Source organism: Balaenoptera borealis (assembly GCF_965194805.1).
Source record: "Balaenoptera borealis genome assembly, chromosome: 1".
NCBI classification, from domain to species: Eukaryota; Metazoa; Chordata; class Mammalia; order Artiodactyla; family Balaenopteridae; genus Balaenoptera; species Balaenoptera borealis.
The window spans coordinates 32,577,165-32,596,300 of record NC_138860.1 but is presented as its reverse complement, the minus strand read 5'-3'; the positions used below and the strand labels follow the sequence as shown (position 1 = coordinate 32,596,300).

At 49.7% G+C, this 19,136-nt stretch overlaps 1 protein-coding gene across 3 annotated transcripts in view; it reads left to right on the top strand.

Annotated features, from left to right (window-relative positions):
• The window catches only part of RASSF5 (Ras association domain family member 5), a 71,664-nt gene that overhangs the window by 7,124 nt on the left and 45,404 nt on the right, over nt 1-19,136 (top strand). The window lies entirely within an intron of this gene.

Below are 19,136 nucleotides of genomic sequence, written 5' to 3'. Positions count from 1 at the left end.
GTGTCCCCTGCATTGGCAGGCGGATTCTCAACCACTGTACCGCCAGGGAAGTACGACATTTGGTTCTTTTTTGCCTTTTTGGAGAGGAAGGAGGAAGAGCAGCAGGGGTCTGTGCTGGCACAGTTGCCCTGTGCCCAGCCTGCTGGTGGACAGTACTCTGTCCTAGCTGAGGGGTCTGTGACCCCTGGTTGCTGTAGTGCTTCCCAGATTTTCTTCAGGATATTCCTACCCACCCCTATTGCCCTAGCCTCATTGAGGGCATCGGGGGAAAGAAAGCACGAGCGACACTGTGCTGAAGGTTGGTAAGAAGGGTGGTGTTGGAAAGTTCAGTCAGTTCCTGTGTATCACTGGGCGGGCAGGCAGGTGACTGGGTATGTCCCTCACCTGTGACCACAGCGAGACGGGGTCATGTTTACCCTTCAGCGGAGGGCCTGCACGCCACCTTCTGCTCCCCCTCCCTGTTTCTTGAACAAACATTTCCAGGGCAGAGCAGATCTCACCCAGATGTCTGCAGTGGCTGTTGGCTAGGGCTGCTAGAACATGAAAATGTGGCTTACATGAACCTTTCCGAAATCAGACCAGAGGGTCACGAAAGTCAGCCTTGAAAGAAGAGCGATGTTCCTTGCCCATTTTGTTCTTTATCCTTTTATGTTTTGTTTCTACCGGATGCTGGATCTGGGAAAGAATTGTCGTGTTTGCTGAAGATACAAATTGGTGTTCTGTGAGCCCGCAAGGATGGAGATATTCATGTGGAACAAGAAATACTGAGAATGGCCAATAAGTTATGGGAACAGAGATGACTTTTATCTCAGAGATGACTTGGCTGTACCTAAAGTGCTTTCTTGCCTGCTGGCTCTGCTGAGCCCCGCAGCGCCCTTGTGAGGCAGGCAGGGCTGGGTGGGTTATGGCCATCTCACAGATGAGGAGACCAAGCATTCAGGGAGTCAGTGACTTCTCTGCGATGACCTGGATCATTAGCAGCAAAATCAGCACCAGAACCCAACATAGCATTTTGCCCTGTGAGCTAATGCCATTGAATATGCAAGTTAGTGGAGTTTCCTCATTCATCTGCCTCCCTTCTGCCAACGAACGCTGAAATGTCCATAAAAAGAGGTACAGAAAAAGAGGAGGGTGAGCCAAGGGGCGGGTAAGCCGCGTGCAAGCTAGAGGATCAGTCAGGTCCTGGACAACTGAGAGCTGGCGGCACTTCAGCCTGTTTTCCATGTTTGGTTTTTAAATAGGTTTTCCGCATGTGTAAATCATGAGGTCTTGAAACAAAAGGTGAAGTTTTTCTTAAATCATAAGAGGAAAGAATCAAGTGTGTCTGTCCCCTCCCCACCCCACCCATCGGTATTAGGTGTGTGTAAGGGAGGTGGGCGTGGAAATGCAGGTTGAAGACCTTTTCCTGGAACTGAAAAGATCCTCCTTGTCAGGACCCAGGGTTCATGACACAGGACTCACCATGAACCAAAGAAAAATTAGGTTGTGTCTCAAAGGGGACAGCTACGGGGCAGAAGAGTTGGATCGGGACTGGAAAATAAACTGAGGTTTGCATGATGCCCCTCTGCCCTGTCCCCGGCAGTGGTGTGGCCGAGCGGGGGACAGCAAATCTGGGGAAAGCCCCCCACTGCCACCCCAACCCTGTGTGCCTCCAGGTCAGGCTCACATTTGGGTACCGTCACTTACTTTTCTTGCTGACTTGGAGGAAGCTGTTTTTTCCATTCAAGTTGAATAGAAACTGAAGATTTTGTGGTTTCTGTTGAAACAATTATGTCCTTTCTGCAACTGAGGAAAGTATTAAAAATCCAAAAAAGAACCTCAGAGATGCCTTACTATTCAAATGGAACAAAAGATTCCAGCTGTAACTTGAGAGTTTTTAGAAAAAGGGGTTGAGCATACCCTCTGTAAATGTCTATTCTAGTGATGAGTGTTTTAAAAAGCAATCTGGAAGGACCTTTATATGAATAGGGTTTCAAGGTGAGAATATGTTGTAACCCCAGCACTTAAGATGATGAAGCCTGTTTCTTCAAGTTAGATTCGCCTTGGCTGGACTCTCTTTTCAGCATGGAGGTCAGAGGGTCAGTGCTTAGATGTTGGGGCAGCAGGAGGTCACTGTGTTCCTCCTGAAATATCCCTACAGTAGAAAATCTATCCAGGTTTTCTAAAGGTCAGGAGTGAAGATTCTAGAACCTTCTAAAGCCCCATCTGGATTCTCGCCAGTTCTTTCCTGCTGGCTTCCCCAATGGCTTAACCTGTCCACAAAATCATCTCTGTGATGAGGAAAAGGAGAAGTGAGATCAGTGTATCCTCCAGCCCAAGTGGGGCATTCAGGAGGGATTTTCCCCCATGACACATGACTCATGATTTAAAGTTTCCCAGCATGTGCGTGTCCTCCTCTCTGAGCATGGGAGTGGGAATGCCACCCTTGCCTGTGCTCAACCACGTGGGAGTACCTGGGCCCTCATGAAGATCTCATGTCCCAGTGGGGCCAGGAATCTGGGCTCCCAGCTTCACATGGCGGCCCCGGTGTCATATCAGGACTTGGACTCGCGAGCCTTGTCTATGCAGAGCTCCTGGATAAGCTAGACGATCACAAAACAGACCACTGGCAGCTCAGTCCCCCCCAAAGGAAGCATTAGGGAGAAAGAACCAGTGTCCCAGCCTGAGGAAGGGGGCATTTGGGGGCATCTCTCTATTAAATAGATGACTTGTAAACAGTGTGCTTTATTGTTACTGCACCAAGGACTGAGGGCCTCAGCAGGGAGGCGTGATCTAGCTGGGGCCTCCCGGCCAGAGAGCCTGTGAGGGGGCAGGTGATAGGGGAGTCTATTTGGAAGGTCAGGTGCAGCTTGGGTTTGTTCTACCATTTTCTTCTCTCAGTGGCCTGAGGGCCTGGCCTCTGGGATGTGATGCCATTCAACATTCTCTGTGGCCTGGGGAGGAACCACAGCACGAAATGGTGGAAGCAGGTTCGCAGCTGCACGAGGACCAGCAGGGCTCACATCTGAACTCGTGAGTGTTCACCTTCTGGACCCAGCACTAGGTGACCAGCCCCCAGAGGTGTCAATGCAGCTTCGTCGGTCCTCTGTGGTGCCTTGCCTGTAGTTAAAGGACAGCATCCCTGCTTCCTCTGAAGCTGGCCCCCGCTGGCAGTGGGCAGGTGACTTTTGGAGTCTCTGGGCAGCGTGGGAGCAGGCTGCCCTCTTCAGCGGTTTTCCTGGAAGGCTTTGCTGCCTGTCTAGCGCCAGTCGCCCGTCTCGGCCTGGGTGACAGGGCCTCTGGGAACTTCCCCACCAGGACTTGGTTGCTTCTGGGAGTCACTGTTTAGGGAACACCCTGTGAGCCCCATGTTAGGGCAAGAGAACAACCTTTCTGCCCTCTTCATGAGAGACGCTATTCTTTTCTTCTCTTCTCTTTCTTCCTCCTACTCCTGTCGCCTCTTCTCTGCGCAGGTATCTGCTCTCAGATAAATGGTCTGACCCTCTTAAGGCAGCACCACTTCCTATGGGCCTGGGCAGCTGAAAGTTCTTCCCCCACCCTGGGCTTAGCATAGGAGGATGTGAATTAGTCCGGTTGTCCCTTGGGAGCCTGTACAGCTGGTAAAGCATTATTAATCCGACATCCCCAAAGAAATCCATTAACGAGTTCCTGGGCCAGGCACCAGCGTGAGGTAACGGATCGCTTCTATCGTCTGTTGAAACTTTGGAGACATTGATTTTCAGACTCACAGGCGCTCCTGAGAAGTGAGGCCCAGGGCAGGCTCTTTCTGCAGCCTGTTTGGTGGGGGCATGTTTATCTTATCAAGCTAAAAGCCCCAGGAATAGAAAGTTTTCCGTTGGGGGAGGTGGAGGGGATAGGACCTCAGCTGGGAAGAGAAGGCATCGGGCAGGCTGGGCCGGTGCCGGCCCGGGGTCCCCAGTGCCCGTGACTTCCTTCGGAGGAACAAGGAGGCTGGGCTGATTTGAGCAAAGCCTGGCTCACACGAGGCCTGGAGTCCTCCCGGGGCCAGTGATTCCCCGCTTCGTCACTCTGTCCCTGATGCCAGGCCTGGAGAGAAGCTATTGATAGCCTGTAGCCCAGCGGGATGACCGAGGGCCGGGCTGAGAAGGCGGCCTCTACCTGCTTCGGAACGGTCACCTCACGGCTCCAGCGCCTCTTCCGCAGGCTCCCTAAGAGTCATGTGGGATCAGTAAAGCTCCAGGCCCTCCAGAGGTTCCACCCCGAGGCCCGGCTTCCTCGAGGTAGGTCTAAGTCATTCCAGCTGGGGGTGCTCCGGGGGGGCTTGGGTTCGGAGGCCAGGCCTGCCTAGTGGCCTCTCCCATGGGCAAGGCAGTGCAGGAGCCCCCTGGCAGCCCGGTATTTAATGCTGAGCTCAGCACCGCTCCTTGGCCCCCCTGACTCCCCAGGCCCAAAGCTCAGGTGCTGCCACCCTGCCAGGTTTAGGTGGAACTTCAGAAGCCCGTGTTGGCTGTGGGCTTTAACAGCCTTTCCTTGACTGAGAATTAGGGCCGATCAGTCATCCTAATCTGGTCCCTGAGCAGGCAGAATATAGATGGGCATCTGGGGTGGCCACTCTTTTCCATTCTGCCCATCCTGTAGCTCCCAGGGGCATCACACCTTGCGAAGCTGCTGAGTCAGCCTTCCGAGGACCCCGGAGCAGTGAAGTTTCCTAGGCAAAGGCATCTCATCTGCATGGTTAGTGGAGGTGCCTATGGGGGGCACACAAGCAGACTGTGTGGGGCTACAGAGGCTGCAGGCGGAACACAGCTGGACAGGAGCTCCAGCCTCAGGCAGTGACCGGGCTGCAGCTTCCTTCCCGGAGCACTAATTAGGGTGAGAACAGTCCTTGCTGGGGAAGGATAATGGGACAGTGTGGGCTGAGTGAAAGATGAGGAGGAGAGACTGTAGCAATTCAATTTTCATAGAATCTGAGGTCATCTACTCCTTTTTTCAAACGAAGGAGGCTGAGGCCAACAAAAGTTGGTGACAGCTCCAGGACCGGGGTCTCGGGCGCCTGCCTTCCAGCCTAGCGTTCTTCCTGCTGGATCAGACTAGCTACAGCATCTTCTATTTCTGCAGCGCTCTTCTGCTAAAGATCCAAGGGATTTGTGTTTGTTTGGGTTTTTTGTTTGTTTTAAATATCATTTATTCCCTCCAGATCTCTGTATGTTAGGGGTGGGAAAGGGGTTATTCTATTTCACAAATGAGATGGCCCCAAGAAGTCAGGCCCCTGGCTAAGGCTTAGAGCTGCACAGTCAGACCTGGAACCCCTCACTGCCGGGTTCTACTCATCTTAACTGGCCTCTAGCTGCTTCTCTTTGATGGCTGGATCTTTGGAGCACATCAGCTTTCCTTGGGCCCCTGCCCCATTTGTCTCCATGCTGTTCTCACACACATTCGGGGACAGGTGGGCATTTGGGTGGGTCCCAACACTGAGTCTTAGGGATGGAACTAAACTAAAAAGTCATCTCTGGGTTAAGTTTGTGAAAGCAGAATTTGAAAGGCAATATGATCTTTAACTGCGGAAAATATAATTTTCTTGATTACAGTTTTACATCTTGAAAGGTGGGAATTTCACTCCCACTAGATCTAATCCCCATTTGGAGACAAATACTGTTTAGCCAGCCTGAATAATTTATCCTCATCAATAGCCTAATACATACTGTGCCCCTCACGCAGAGGACAGCTGGAGACTGAGTTCCTCGATTTAATGTTCACTCGCGTCTTCGTGTCCATCCTCTCCCCTCTGTCCCTCCTTAAGAATTATTCAACAGAGCATTTCCTTGCTCCTTGCTCTTTAGCCCAAGGAGTTATAGATTTAATGAAATCAATCAGGCCTGGAGTGGCAGCATTAAGGTCTGGGCAAATACTGCACTGCGGCTACTGCTCGTTTAACTTGTGTTAGCATTTGGGTTGAATTGATTGGAAGGGGAGGGGCGAGACAGGATGCTCAAAGATGATGGGAGTGGTAGACTGTGGCCCGTGGACTCTGCAGTAGCTCTGTGAGCGACCTGTAATGTAGCATTTAAGAGAATGGGCTTGGAGCCAGGCCAAATTTTTAAAAAAATTTTATTGAAGTATAGTTGATTTACAATGTTGTGTTAATTTCTGCTGTACAGCAAAGTGACTCAGTTATATATATATATATATATATATATATATATATATATATATTCTTCTTCGTATTCTTTTCCACTGTGGTTTATCACAGGATATTGAATATAGTTCCATGTGCTATACAGTAGGACCTTGTTGTTTATCTATTCCATATATACTAGTTTGCATCTGCTAACCCCAAACTCCCAATCCTTCCCTCCCTCGCCTTCCCTCCCCCTTGGCAACCACAAGTCCGTTCTCTGTATTTGTGAGTCTATTTTTGTTTCATAGATATATTCATTTGTGTCGTATTTTAGATTCCACATATAAGTGATATCATATGGTATTTGTCTTTCTCTTTCTGACTTACTTCACTTAGTATGATAATCTCTAGGCCCATCCATGTTGCTGCAAATGAGCCAGAGCAGCTTGAGCCTGGACTTTGGATGCCAGGTGGTAGGGCCTTCCTTGTACAGATTAACCTCTCTGAGCCTTAGTTTTTCCCGTTGTAAAATGGGGCAAAGAATCCCCATCTCAAGCAGGTGTCATGTGTGTTAAACGTGACATTGACGGAAACCATTCGACATGATGCTGGTCACAGAGCCAGCCCCTCATCGGCAGCTGCTCCCAGAAAGACTTTTAACGATGGCTCACACTGGGTCATCCGTGCAAGCCCCCAGCGTGCTGTCTGCTCTTCCATCTTACCTGGGCCAAGGCGGGCTGCCCCCATCTCAGTGAAAGAGATAGGGTTTGAAGGTTTGCCCAGGCAGGAATAGAGGAGGAGCACAAAACTCTTAAACACATTCTCTGGAAAAATTCCTATCATTGAGTTTACCATGCCACTTAATTAACAGGCAGGGGTTGGATTAGCCCACCGGGCATCATTAGGAGCTAAATAAGCAAGCATGCTGCCAAGGAGCAAGGCATATATCATTTAAAAAGGCTGCTCGGGGGTCATTGGGACACAGGCCTGGCTCTCTCCAGAAGTCTCTGGTGGTCCTGGTTACAGGGATACAGCTGTAAAGAAGCCTTTGTATGTCTTCTGCAGAGAAGGCCTCAGACGTCATCTATTTACTTTTCTCCTCCTGCAAAAGTCTCCTTTCACCCGGTTGGTTGATGTTCAGTTGATGATTGGCACTCTGAAATCAAATGACATCAGAGCAGGTGTGGAAAAACCAGTTGGATGCAGCCGCCTGGCTGTCCCGTAAAGGACTGAACCTCTCTGCTCCTGGCCTCTTGTGACCTCCCGGCACTCGGATCGGGCGTACCTGTGCACACGCACCTGTGTGTGCCTTCACATCTGCACACCTGTCGAAGCTTCATCCCCTGCCCTGTGGTCTACAGATGCCTAGGCAGGACTTCTTGCAAAACTATTTGGCTGTCCTTATCTTTGGGGTCTGTGGAACACTACCAAAAATATACTCAAGCTTAGCAAGAGGCTAGGCAGCCCTTTGCCGCCTCTCTAAGATGGTGTTTGCTTTAAAAACAAAAGCTAAAAACCAAAAAAAGCCTTCATGTTCCTCATTCCATCTCTGCCCCTCACTACTAGGCCCACGTCCTTTCTCTGCCAGCTGCCCAGATTCCTCCGTGTATCTCCTCAGGGGCCCCAGGGATGGGTGCAGGGGGCCCTGAGCCCTGGAGAGGGGGACCCCACCTGCTTTGTCTCTCCTACACCCAGAGCAGCGTGACACATGCTTAGAGGGGGCAGATGCCCCTTCTGAGGTGACCTGAGCCGAGAGGGCATCTGGCAGCTCCACACTGGCTTTAGTTTTCATGGGCTTGTTGCTGTTTGTAAAATTCCCTTAACTCCAGCTGTCTACAGTGTTTTATTTTATTTTTTTAATTTTTATTGGAGTATAGTTGATTTACAATGTTGTGTTAGTTTCTGCTGTACAGCAAAGTGAATCAGTTATAGATATACATATATCCACTCTTTTTTAGATTCTTTTCCCATATAGGTCATTACAGAGTATAGAGTTCCCTGTGCTATACAGTTGGTCCTTATTAGTTATCTATTTTATATATAGTAGTGTGTATGTGTCAGTCCCAATCTCCCAGTTTATCCCTCTTCCCTGCCACCCCCCCTCTCCGCTTTCCCCCCGGTAACCATAAGTTTGTCTTCTACATCTGTGACTCTATTTCTGTTTTGTAAATAAGTTCATTTGTATGATATTTTTTAGATTTCACTTATAAGTGATATCATATGGTATTTGTCTTTCTCTGTCTGACTAACTTCACTCAGTATGACAATCTCTAGGTCCATGCATGTTGCTGTAAATGGCATTACTTCGTTCTTTTTTATGGCTGTCTACAGTGTTTTAAAGTATTTTTTCTTAAGGTGCTTCTGGCAATAGGATTTATCTTTTCCTGTGGTGACAATCAAAACAGGATTTTAATATCTGTATTAAAATATATAACTTTGAATATATATATATTCCTTTCATCTACTTGTTCCTTTTACACAAGTCTTTGGATATAACTGGCTGTCCTTTGGAACAGTACTTGACCTCTGGTAGGCCCCCAATAAATACATGTTGAGTGGATGCATGCTTACACACATGAAAAACTGACTAGTAATTAGGTAGATGTGGAAAGATAAGAGACATAATTGTCATAAAAAGGTTTAACTCTCTCTCTCTGAGTATGTGTGTCCTGGTGGGTGCACATACTTTAATTGTCCCTGTTCAAATATTGTGCCATGTCTTTGCACTTCTATCTTCATGGCCACACCCTAAATACAACTTGGACCTTTTTGGATATGGTGTCAGAGGGTCCAGATGACAGGTCTCCTACAGACACTTGCATGTGAGGAATGAGGTTCATTTGGCTTTCCCACCCTAGACCCCACCTCATGTCACTTACTTGTACATTTTTCCAAAATCTGTTGCCTGCTACCACTATTGGCCAAGGGGAGCTTTTCAGAGATGCTCTGTAATATTGCACTGAGGGCCTGCAGACTCGCCTATCTCTATTTTGTCCATGCACATCTCCTCCTGATCATCATTTTCATGCATAAGGCCCCAGCACCACAGTATTAAAAGGACAATAAAATGGGGCACATCTCTTTAAGGTGCTTGAAGCATCATTGGCAAACATAAGGCATATAAAATATAATACCAAAGATTTCAGTCAAACAAAAGATTAATTAAAATAAAAAATAGTTTTTCTGTTGTAAAAAAACTGAATCATTTTAAAAGTAGAGTTAATTTTAGACAACCATGCAATTTATAGTTACAACAGAATGTAAATGTCATAAACATTGGAAGTGTAAATAATATAATAGAGTGAAAATCAGGGCGTGGGGGCAGAGTTGACAGGAGGAAGAGTTCTCGTGTAGTCCTGGCAGGGAGTTAGTTAATACTATCTAAAGTACCTAAAGTAGAAGCATGAATTGTTATTAATTAATTTTGTTTATAATTTTAAACATATATACACATCCACACAAGGCAGGGTGGGGGGCATGCTTCAGGGTGTACCGCCCCCAAAGAGCGAAGTGGCATGAAACAGACCACGTGGGAAGGTGCCCTGGGGTCAGGCCCTGTCCCCTGCCTCGCTGGGCACAGGGCGGGCGCGCCTGACGCTTCCCTTGCTCCCTGCATCGTCCATCTGAACTTGCCGGGAACTGTCCTGCCCTCCCTCCCTCCACCGGCCCCTCGCATTGAGGGCCTGCAGACTCGCCTATCTCTATTTTCTCCCCCACCCAACACGCTTGGCCCGGCCTGACCGCAGTGCCTTCCCTTTGTTGGTGCTTTCAGCCTAGGGGTGTGTGGTTGTGTTGGAGACGGATGAATAATGGGCCCGCCCGAGAGGCACACCCACCCCCGTGGGGCAGGATCGTGCCTCTGCAGGCCAGCCTGGGTGCCAAGTTTGGGAAGAGGGTGCAGGGGTCACATCTGGCCTGCTTGGAAATGTGACCACCAAGAAGCCAGGCTCAGGAATAAAGAACGGACCCTTTAGATCCAGGGACCGAGGCCCCAGGAAGAATTTTAATATCTGCTTTGGCCTGTGAGTAACAACTCAGCAGGGCCTTTTGCCTTTCCCTTCAGTACAAAAGGGTGGCTTGAAAGTGCCCATCACCCCTCCAGCCCTGCCACACGCAACGCTGATAGGTCATTTTGTGAGAGGGTGTGGCCCAAGGTCTCGGGTGGCCTCATGTCCTCAATTCATTCAAGGCTCCTCAGCACCACCCTCCCCGGAGCATTTTCTCCCTCCACCTGCCTGATCCGGACGCCTGCTTCCCATAAAGCCCACCCATGCCCGCCCTCCATTTTACTTGGGGACCCAACATCTGATGAAGACTTGAGCGCATTCAGGAGCATTCCCTTGCGGCTCTTTGCACAAAGGCGGCACCCCAGTGAGTCCAGCCGTCCACCGGAAGGCTGGCTTCTCTGACCCAGGACATGGGCCTGGCTTCCAGGCCACTCCTCTACCATAACATTGACTCTTCCTGTTGGCTTCCTGGCTTGCATTCTGGCACAGTCTGTAGTGTGTGTGTGTGTGTGTGTGTGTGTGTGTGTGTGTGTGTGTGTGTGTGTGTGTGAAGTTGGGGCTGTGTGGTGCGCGGGGGCAGTTGTGTGTCTCCAGGCCCTCCAGGCTGGGGTTCGGGGTGCTGGGTGCCCTCAGGGTTGGCCTGTCCTCTGAAACAATGAGCTACATTATATGGTCTCCAGAGGGCTGGGGTTCAGGCCCCTTCCTGGAAACAAAGATGCAGATGTCCTGAGCTGGATGTCTGACCCCAGGAGTGTGGAGTTTCCATTCTCTTGCTGCCAGCCTCACTAGAAGTTTAACCAGGAGTATGAAAAATGTGTAGATTGTGTTGATTTTGGCAATGGCCACAGCCCTCCAAGCTTGACAAATCTGTCTCCCTACCTTCCCTCTCTCCAGCATGACTCATCCTCTTGTGTCCCTGCCTCACTCCCCTGGGCCACCAAAGGCAGGGCTGGAGGCAGGTAGGGGCAGGTAGGAGGAACTTAGGTGAGCAAGAAAGTTCATGATTCTTCTTAGTTAATACATTGGAAGAGGACCCCAAACTGAGAGATTTGAGGGCTACCATCACACGCTAAGTCAACAGGAATCCGGCTACCCAGACCCAGGAGTCCCAGGGTTGAAAGTGACAGCTACCGTCTGATGAACGTCTACTATGTGCAGGCACTGTTGGATGCTTTACATACACACTCTCTCTAATTTTGGCAACACATCTGCTGGCAAGGAAGATATCATTACTTCCATTTTGCAGATGAGGAAATTGAGGCTGAAAATAGATTCCATATTTTACTAAGGTTAAGTAAATTGTCCAGGCATCTCATACCCAATTAGAAGCAGGGCTTGCATTCAAACCCTGATCTGTGTGGCTCTGGAGGCCAGATTCTGTGTACTCCGAAGCTCCTGATTTAGTGTTTTGCCGCTTGCACCCTTTCTAAAAGACCTCTATCATGCACATTAAACAGTGTGCTTCAGGGGCCATGTGACCTATCTGAGGATGCCTGACTTACAGATGCCAAGTGGGTGCGTTTTGGTGCTCGGGGCCTGTGTCCATTCTGGTTGCTCTCCCACCATCCTCATCTCTCCACGTGATGGGGCAGTTGGCTCTGTTTGGGTATCACGGGGTGCAGAGTTGCAGAGGCTGGGCCTCTGCATGGGGAAGGCCGAGCGCCCACTACTTGTGGCGCTTGACCTTGACTGAAGAGCTGGCCTCTCTGGTGCTCTGAGGAGCTCAGTGCAAGAACCTCTGGCTGCTGACCGAGTAGTTCATAGTCTCCCAGAGATGAAGGGGCCGTGGATGGAGGACCAGTCCAGAGCAGCAGACAGTCCGGGTGGGTTCTCCCAGGCCGAGTGGCTTGGCTGAGCTGGGACTCAAGCTGTGAACTGGCACTTCCCAGAATGAGGCAGAGGCCTTGGGGAGGGACATTCTTGCTGTTACCTGCTAGGGCAGAGGGAAAAGCACTCCTTGCCCAAATCCCTCTGACCCATGCTCTCTTCTGGCCTTGGGCCTCCCTAACCCCCATCCTTAATAAAGCCCATCCCTGGCCTCAAGTAGTTCATGCTAGGGAGGACCAGGACCAAGTGGAGGGGATGGTTTCCCAGAAAACAGGGCTATTGAGAAGCAGCCAGGTGTGATGGATTTCCCTTCGCAATTCTGCCACTCACCAGCCGTGTGGCTCTCGACAAGTCTCTTAACCTTTCCAAGCCTTAGTTTCCTCATCTCTAAAATAGGAGTAGAAGAATGGAACTGGAAACTTACATCCACGTGAAAACCTGCACGCAGATGTTTACAGCAGCTTTATCCATAATCGCCAACTCTTGGAAGCAACCAAGATGTCCTTCATAGGTGAATGCATAAATAAACTGTGGTCCATCCAGACACTGGAATAATATTCAGAACTGAAAAGAAGTGAGCTCTCAAGTCATGAAGAGATATGGAGTTACCTTAAATGCATATTCCTAAGTGAAAGAAGCCAGTCTGAAAAGGCTACATAGTGTGTGATTCCAACTATGTGACGTTCTGGAAAAGACAAAACTATGGAGAGAGTAAAAAAATCACTGGTTACCAAGGATTTAGTGGGGAGAGAGGGATGAATAGACAGAGCACAGAGATACTTAGGGCAGTGAAACTATGCTGTGTGACACTAAATGGTGGATACATGTCATTATATATTTGTCCAAACCCATAGAATGTACAACACCAGGAGTGAACCCTAATGTAAATGATGGACTTCGGGCGATAGCGACAGGTCAGTGTAGGCTCATCGGAACAATGTGCCACTCTGGTGGGGGATGTTGGTACAGGGGGAGGCTGTGCACGTGGTGGGGGGGGGCGGAGGGTATACAGGAACTCTCTCTATACTTTTGCTCAGTTTTGCTCTAAAAGAGTCTGCTTTTTAAAAAATAGAGGTAGAAACATGTCATACAGGCATAGTACTGATAACGTGAAGTCATGTATATAAGCTGTCTAACACATTGTAGATAGTGAATAATGGTAGCCGCTGTCACCACAATGTGGGTTCATGATTTTTCTTTGTTCCTTTAGTAAAGAATATATATTCATTATAAAAGAATATATATTCATTAGAAAATATATATTAGTAAAGAATATATATTCATTATAAAAATATAAAGAATTAATATTTATTGGGACTTCCCTGGTGGCACAATGGTTAAGAATCCACCTGCCAATGCAGGGGACACGGGTTCGAGCCCTGGTCCGGGAAGATCCCACATGCCGCGGAGCAACTAAGCCCGTGCACCACAGCTACTGAGCCTGCGCTCTAGAGCCCACGAGCCACAACTACTGAAGCCCGCGTGCCTAGAGCCCGTGTTCCGCAACAAGAGAAGCCACCGCAATGAGAAGCCTGCGCACCGCAATGAAGAGTAGCCCCTGCTCGCCGCAACTAGAGAAAGCCCGCGCGCAGCAATGAAGACCCAATGCAGCCAAAAATAAATTTAAAGAAAAGAATATATATTTATTATAAAAATTTAGACTATAAAGAGAGGAAAAACACTTGAAATCCCATTACTCAGAGCAAGCATATCACCTGCCTTCCAAATTTCTCTCTATGCATAATGTATATGTAAGTATGTGTATGTTTTTATATAATTAGGATCACGAAACACAGCCTTTTTCTCTTTCAATAATATGCTTGTGGACATCTTTCCAAGTTGACCAATCTACATCATCTTATATAATGGCTAAATATACCATAATTGTAGCTGGCCCCCTGTAGATGGATGTGCGGTATTTCTAGTATTTTGTTGCCGTAAATAACTGTGTGATGAACCTTTTAGTGGAGACGTATTTAGATACAAATAAATACACACTGAGGATACATTCCTGCAGGAAATTGGTACCACCAATAAGGCAAGAACCTTCTCATTTACCCACATCCTCTTTAATACTCAAAGTTATCAATTTTGGTTAACAATTTTCTTTTCTGAAACTAGAGCAAGATTTGAGAAGTTCAAATATTGGAGGGGGTGGGTAGGAAGGCAGGGAGGAGAGACCTCCCAGGTGGGCAAAGGTGCCTCTCCGAGGTGGGGGAGAGTTGCCCCTCACCAGTCTCCATGCACACCTGGCACCTCACCTCCGCAGGGAGCCGAGACCAGGGGCCTCCCTTGCTCAGGCTGGGGAGAGGGGCTCAATGGGGGTCTGAGGATGCATCAGAGCCTTTTTTATCAGGACTCAGTGGAGGTCTGGAGGAAGGTCAGTGGGCAGTGATGGGATGAGCACAGACGGGCTTCCGGGATGAGGATGCCAGATGCTGTGGCTTCTGGTGAGATTGACTAGGATTTTAGCCAGTTCATATGAATAGCTAGTATTTATTGATCTCTTAGTTTGCATCAGGTGTTGTGTTATGATTTACATAGTTACCTCGTTTAATGCTCTTAGCAACCCTGTGAGGCAGGTACTGCCATAGGCTCCATTTAGAGAGGAAGCTGAGGCACGCAGGAGTTAGGACACTAGCCTAGGGGTAGGTCAGCACTCACACTCTGGTCTCTCCACTTCAGCAAAAGGCAGAAGACCATTCATTCCTTCCTCTATTCACTCAACCAATTCATACTAACTCCCTTCCAAATGCTTAATAGTGGCTGGTCCTCTTGAACACTGAGCAGGGCCCAGAGCAAAGGGCTGGGAAAGGGTGGACTTCAGGAGCTGCAGCCCTGGGGACTTAGAGGGGCGTGTGGTTGCAGAGGACACTAGAGGGCCTGAGGTCCGAGGGGAAATCTTGGAGCCATGTGGAGAGAGGTGCTTCTGGCTGGGGGAGCAGCGGGGGTCGAGGCTGCAGGGTGCAGCGGGGCTGCAGGTGGTGAAGCAGGGCCGGGCCGGCCTGGGACAGACAGGCACAGAGAGCATTCTGGGTGGTCTCTGAGTGGACGTGGTTGGTCTTGAGTGGAGGGACCCCCAGCACAAGAATGGGGGACTCTTGAAGAAATATCTGAGAAGGGAGCCAAGGCAGGGACCCCAAGACTGAGGACTGTCCCCACTGACTTGCTCGGAAAGACCTTACTCCTGCTTTTTAAAAACTTTTGTAACATTGTAATTTTCCAGTGCACTTTTTTGTGTGTGTGTGGTGGTGGTGATAGTGGTTTTTGTTTGTTTGTTTTTTAATTTATTTTAATTAATTAATTAATTAATTTGGCTGCTCCGAGTCTTAGTTGCGGCACGCAGGATCTTCATTGTGGCATGTGGGATCTTTGGTTGTGGCATGCAGGATCTTTAGTTGTGGCATGTGGGATCTAGTTCCCTTACCAGAGATCGAACCTGGGCCTCCTACATTGGGAACGTGGAGTCTTAAACCACTGGACCACCAGGGAAGTCTCTGTTTTTTAATTTTAAAAAAATTTATTTTATTGAAGTATAGTTGATTTACAATGTTGTGTTAATTTCTGCTGTACAGCAAAGTGATTCACATATATATATATACATTCTTTTTCACATTCTTTTCCATTATGTGTTTTTTTCAGATTTCTCTGTAGTGCCTCAGAACAAAATTATTTTAAAATCAAAAGCTATTTGTGTGCTTGGTTTGGAAATGGCTAGCTAGGGGGAGCTGGTGAGACTAAAGATGACCCCCAGGAGCTCGGTGGGGCGGGAAGGCATCCACACGGCAGAGTAGTGTTGGGAGAGGTGGGCTGGAACATTAACTGGGGCCTCTGTGTCCCAGGTCTCCTGTGCAGTGCTTTACATCATGGGCCCCATTTAATCCTCATGGCAGCCCTATGAACAGGCTATTATTCCCACTATATAGTTGAGGAAATTAATGATCCAAGGAGTTCAATAACTTACCCAATTTCACAAAGCTGGTTGAGCAGTGAGTGGAGGCCAGGCCTTCCTCCAAGTCCATCCTCTTTCCATTTCCCCATAGCACAGGCCAGGTCCCGAGGGGGAACGGGGGAAGTGGTAAGTTTGTTCTGAGGTTGACCTTGTCCAAGAAGGCCTGGGGTACCCAGAGCATGGACACAGGGCTCCTGGATTCAGAGGCTGTCATGCTTCCCCTCGGGCCTCAGTAGTGGCTTTGGCCATGCAGGGTGAGAAGCTGCTCTTCCCTGACCTGGGAATGACCGCAAGGGAGGCCTATGAGCTCATTATAACCCAGGTTCTGAATCCTGGGAACCTGCCCCATCCTCACCCCACATCCTGGCTTCAGCTGGAGGAGGGGGAGAGTGAAGTGGAGAGCTCCACACTATCTTGGGATCTTGCATATGACCCTGGGGTGAAAGGGCCTTAAGGGTTCCTTATCAACAGAATGCCTCTGGTTCAGAAAAATTAGCCTCTTTGTGTGCCTGTGTGTGTGTGTGTGTGTGCATGTGTGTGCATTTGGCAACTGGGGTCAGGCAGGAACTAACTATGGCAGCCCTGGGGACTAAGGGGAGTTTTGTAGCTTTTGCATTTAGGAAAACAATCTCCTAGCACAGTTCCATCTGCTGAATTCACCTCTTCTGGGCTGAAGTGGAAGAAAGACTGTATCTTTGGACATAGGTAGCCATGGCCTCTGGGCCTGACCCCCTTGTTCGAGATGGTGCCTTTGGTGGTGACCTTCAGGGACCGAGACGGCCAGGAGCAGGGCTAGTAGAAGTAGGGAGGTGGTCCTGGCCTCAGCTCAGCACTTCCTGTCCTCCTTCCTCTGCCAGTCTGCTGCTGACCCCTGGAGATGGTGTCCATGAGAAACCCGCATCCGTTCGAGACTAAGGGCTCTGGGTTCCCAATACGGCCCAGGGTCTGTGTTATGGGTTGAATTGTATCCCCTCCCCGCAAAAAAAAATATGTCAAAGTTCTAACCCCCAGTACATCAGAATGTGACCTTGTTTGGAAACAAGGTAGTTGCAGACGTAATTAGTTAAGAAAAGGTTGCACTAGAGTAGGATGGTCCCCTAATTCAATATGACTGGTGTCATGTGAGGGTGACCGTGTGAAGACACAGGCATACAGGGAGAAGGCCATGTAGAGATTGAGGCAGAGATTGGAGTGATGCAGCTGCAAGCCGAGGACAACCAAAGACTGCCAGCAAACCACCAGAAGCTGGGAAGAGGCCTGAAACGATCCTCCTACAGGCTTCAGAAGGAGCGTGAGCCTGCTGACAAGTTGATTTCAGACTTCTGGCCTCCAGAACTGAGAGACAGTAATTTCAGTTTGCAGCCACCTAGTCGGTGGTGCTTTGTTACAGCAGCGAGGAAACCAATACAGCCTGGGTCTGAGGGTAACCCACAGGAGCCCTGTCTGCATCCTGGCATACAGTTCCCTCTTTGAGAAGGGCCCCTCTGTGGTTGTGTCTCCATCATTCCTCCTATCTTGAGGGAAAGATGGCCTGTGGGAGTTTAAGCACTGGGATCCAGTGGAACCCAACCCTGCCTTGGCAACCTCATGAATGTCCCCACTCAGAGCGCATGAGGCCTGCAGGCTACTGGTTGTGGCTGGCGGGGCTTGCTTCTGTGTATGCAGAAGGACATGGAGACTGTGACTTCATCTCTGCTGGCCTAAAAGCCCTGGGCTTAGCATTTCCAGGGGCCAGGAAATATCAAGACGTGCTTCAGTGGTTTTGCTACAGTCTGTGATTACAGGGTCTGATGGGACAGACTCATTGGTGCTCAAATGTGCTTTTTATAAAATCCCGAACCACTCCTCTTGGAGTCTTCTGTTCCCCCGCTCCGTCCAGCTCAGCGTGAGTCTGTAATAAAAAAAATGTTCCTGTGGTTTTGGTGCTGTGTGTGTGTGTGTGTGCGTGTGCACGTGCACGCATGTGTGTCAGCGAGAGGCAGAGCAGAGAGAGACAGACAGAAATGGAGAGATTCAGACGCACAGGTGGACACAGAGTGCCCGTGTCTGCAGGACACAGAGTTGAAATAGGAGACTGGAAGACTTCTTCCTTTCTCAAGACGCTCTCCCCTTTGGGAGCCGGTGGCAGCTCTCCCTTGAGGTAGAGCTGGCGAGTTTCCACTCCTTGGCAGCCCCGGAGAATTCTTCATCGCTCAGAGCTTGGCCAGGAGCTGGATAGGTGTGTCCCGGGAGCAGAGCCGAACAATGCCTCTCTGTGTGGGCTCTGGCCTCGGTGCTCCCTTATCAAAGCCGTGGCATTTCTGGGCACTGCGGGCAGGGGAGACTCGGTCTGCACACTGCCTGTGCCCTTCACCCCCACCAAGGGTGAGGCCGTCCTCGTGCCGGGCAGAGATCTCCTACTGGGGGAGCCCAGGAATGCATGTGGGCGCTGGCAGGGTTATGGTGCGTGGCTCAGAGTGGACTCTACCCATCCCCTCTCCAGGTGAGAGCACAGCCCCTCCGGAGGAGAGTTGGGAATGCCCAGAAGAGGGTGGGGTGTGAAGGAGAGGATGTCGCGTGGGCCTCACCTGCAGGCATGAGGGAGGTGAGCAGTAGGGCTTCTAAATGCCATCCCAGAAAGGCGGTCAGGACTTCAGACCACTGAGTCAGAAGGTTGCAGGGTTCTGGAATCTCTTCATGTCCCCACATTTGCTGGGTGCTCCCCTGCAGGCATTAATGGCAAAACCTGTACAAGGAATGTGGTCCAGGTGCTTATCTTTGGGAATGTAAGGGAAGGGGGCAGCTGGGGAGAGTGGGGGTCTCTTTCCAAAACTCCCCGAGAGCGTGGGGAGAAGAGGACACCCACCCCTACTGCCGCCCCAGGACGGAAGTGAGCTTCACAGCTTTAAGAAGATAGTCCCAATGTGCCCTGGTTTTGGAGCTTGTTAAAAGGAAGGGAAAGAGTGTCAGGAGGCTCAGCCCTTATCAGCCAAAAGTTGTCCCCACGTCCCCAGGTTATACAAACAAGTCCAGGCTGTCATGTCCCCTGCCGCATCCCCATGCACCCGGGATCACAATCGAGCAGCCTTCTCATGGAGACTCCGGCAGCCTCCCTCAGCTGGGCCTTCTGGCTGAGCTGTGGCACCTCCAGGACAGGTGACCCTGGCAGGCCCAGCAGCTTCTGTGAGAACCAGCCTCAAATCTGAGCATTTTACCTGCTGATGGGCTTGTGTTGATTTCTCTTGCTGCCCACCTTTTCTTCACTCCCATCCTCCATACACACTCCCCTCCC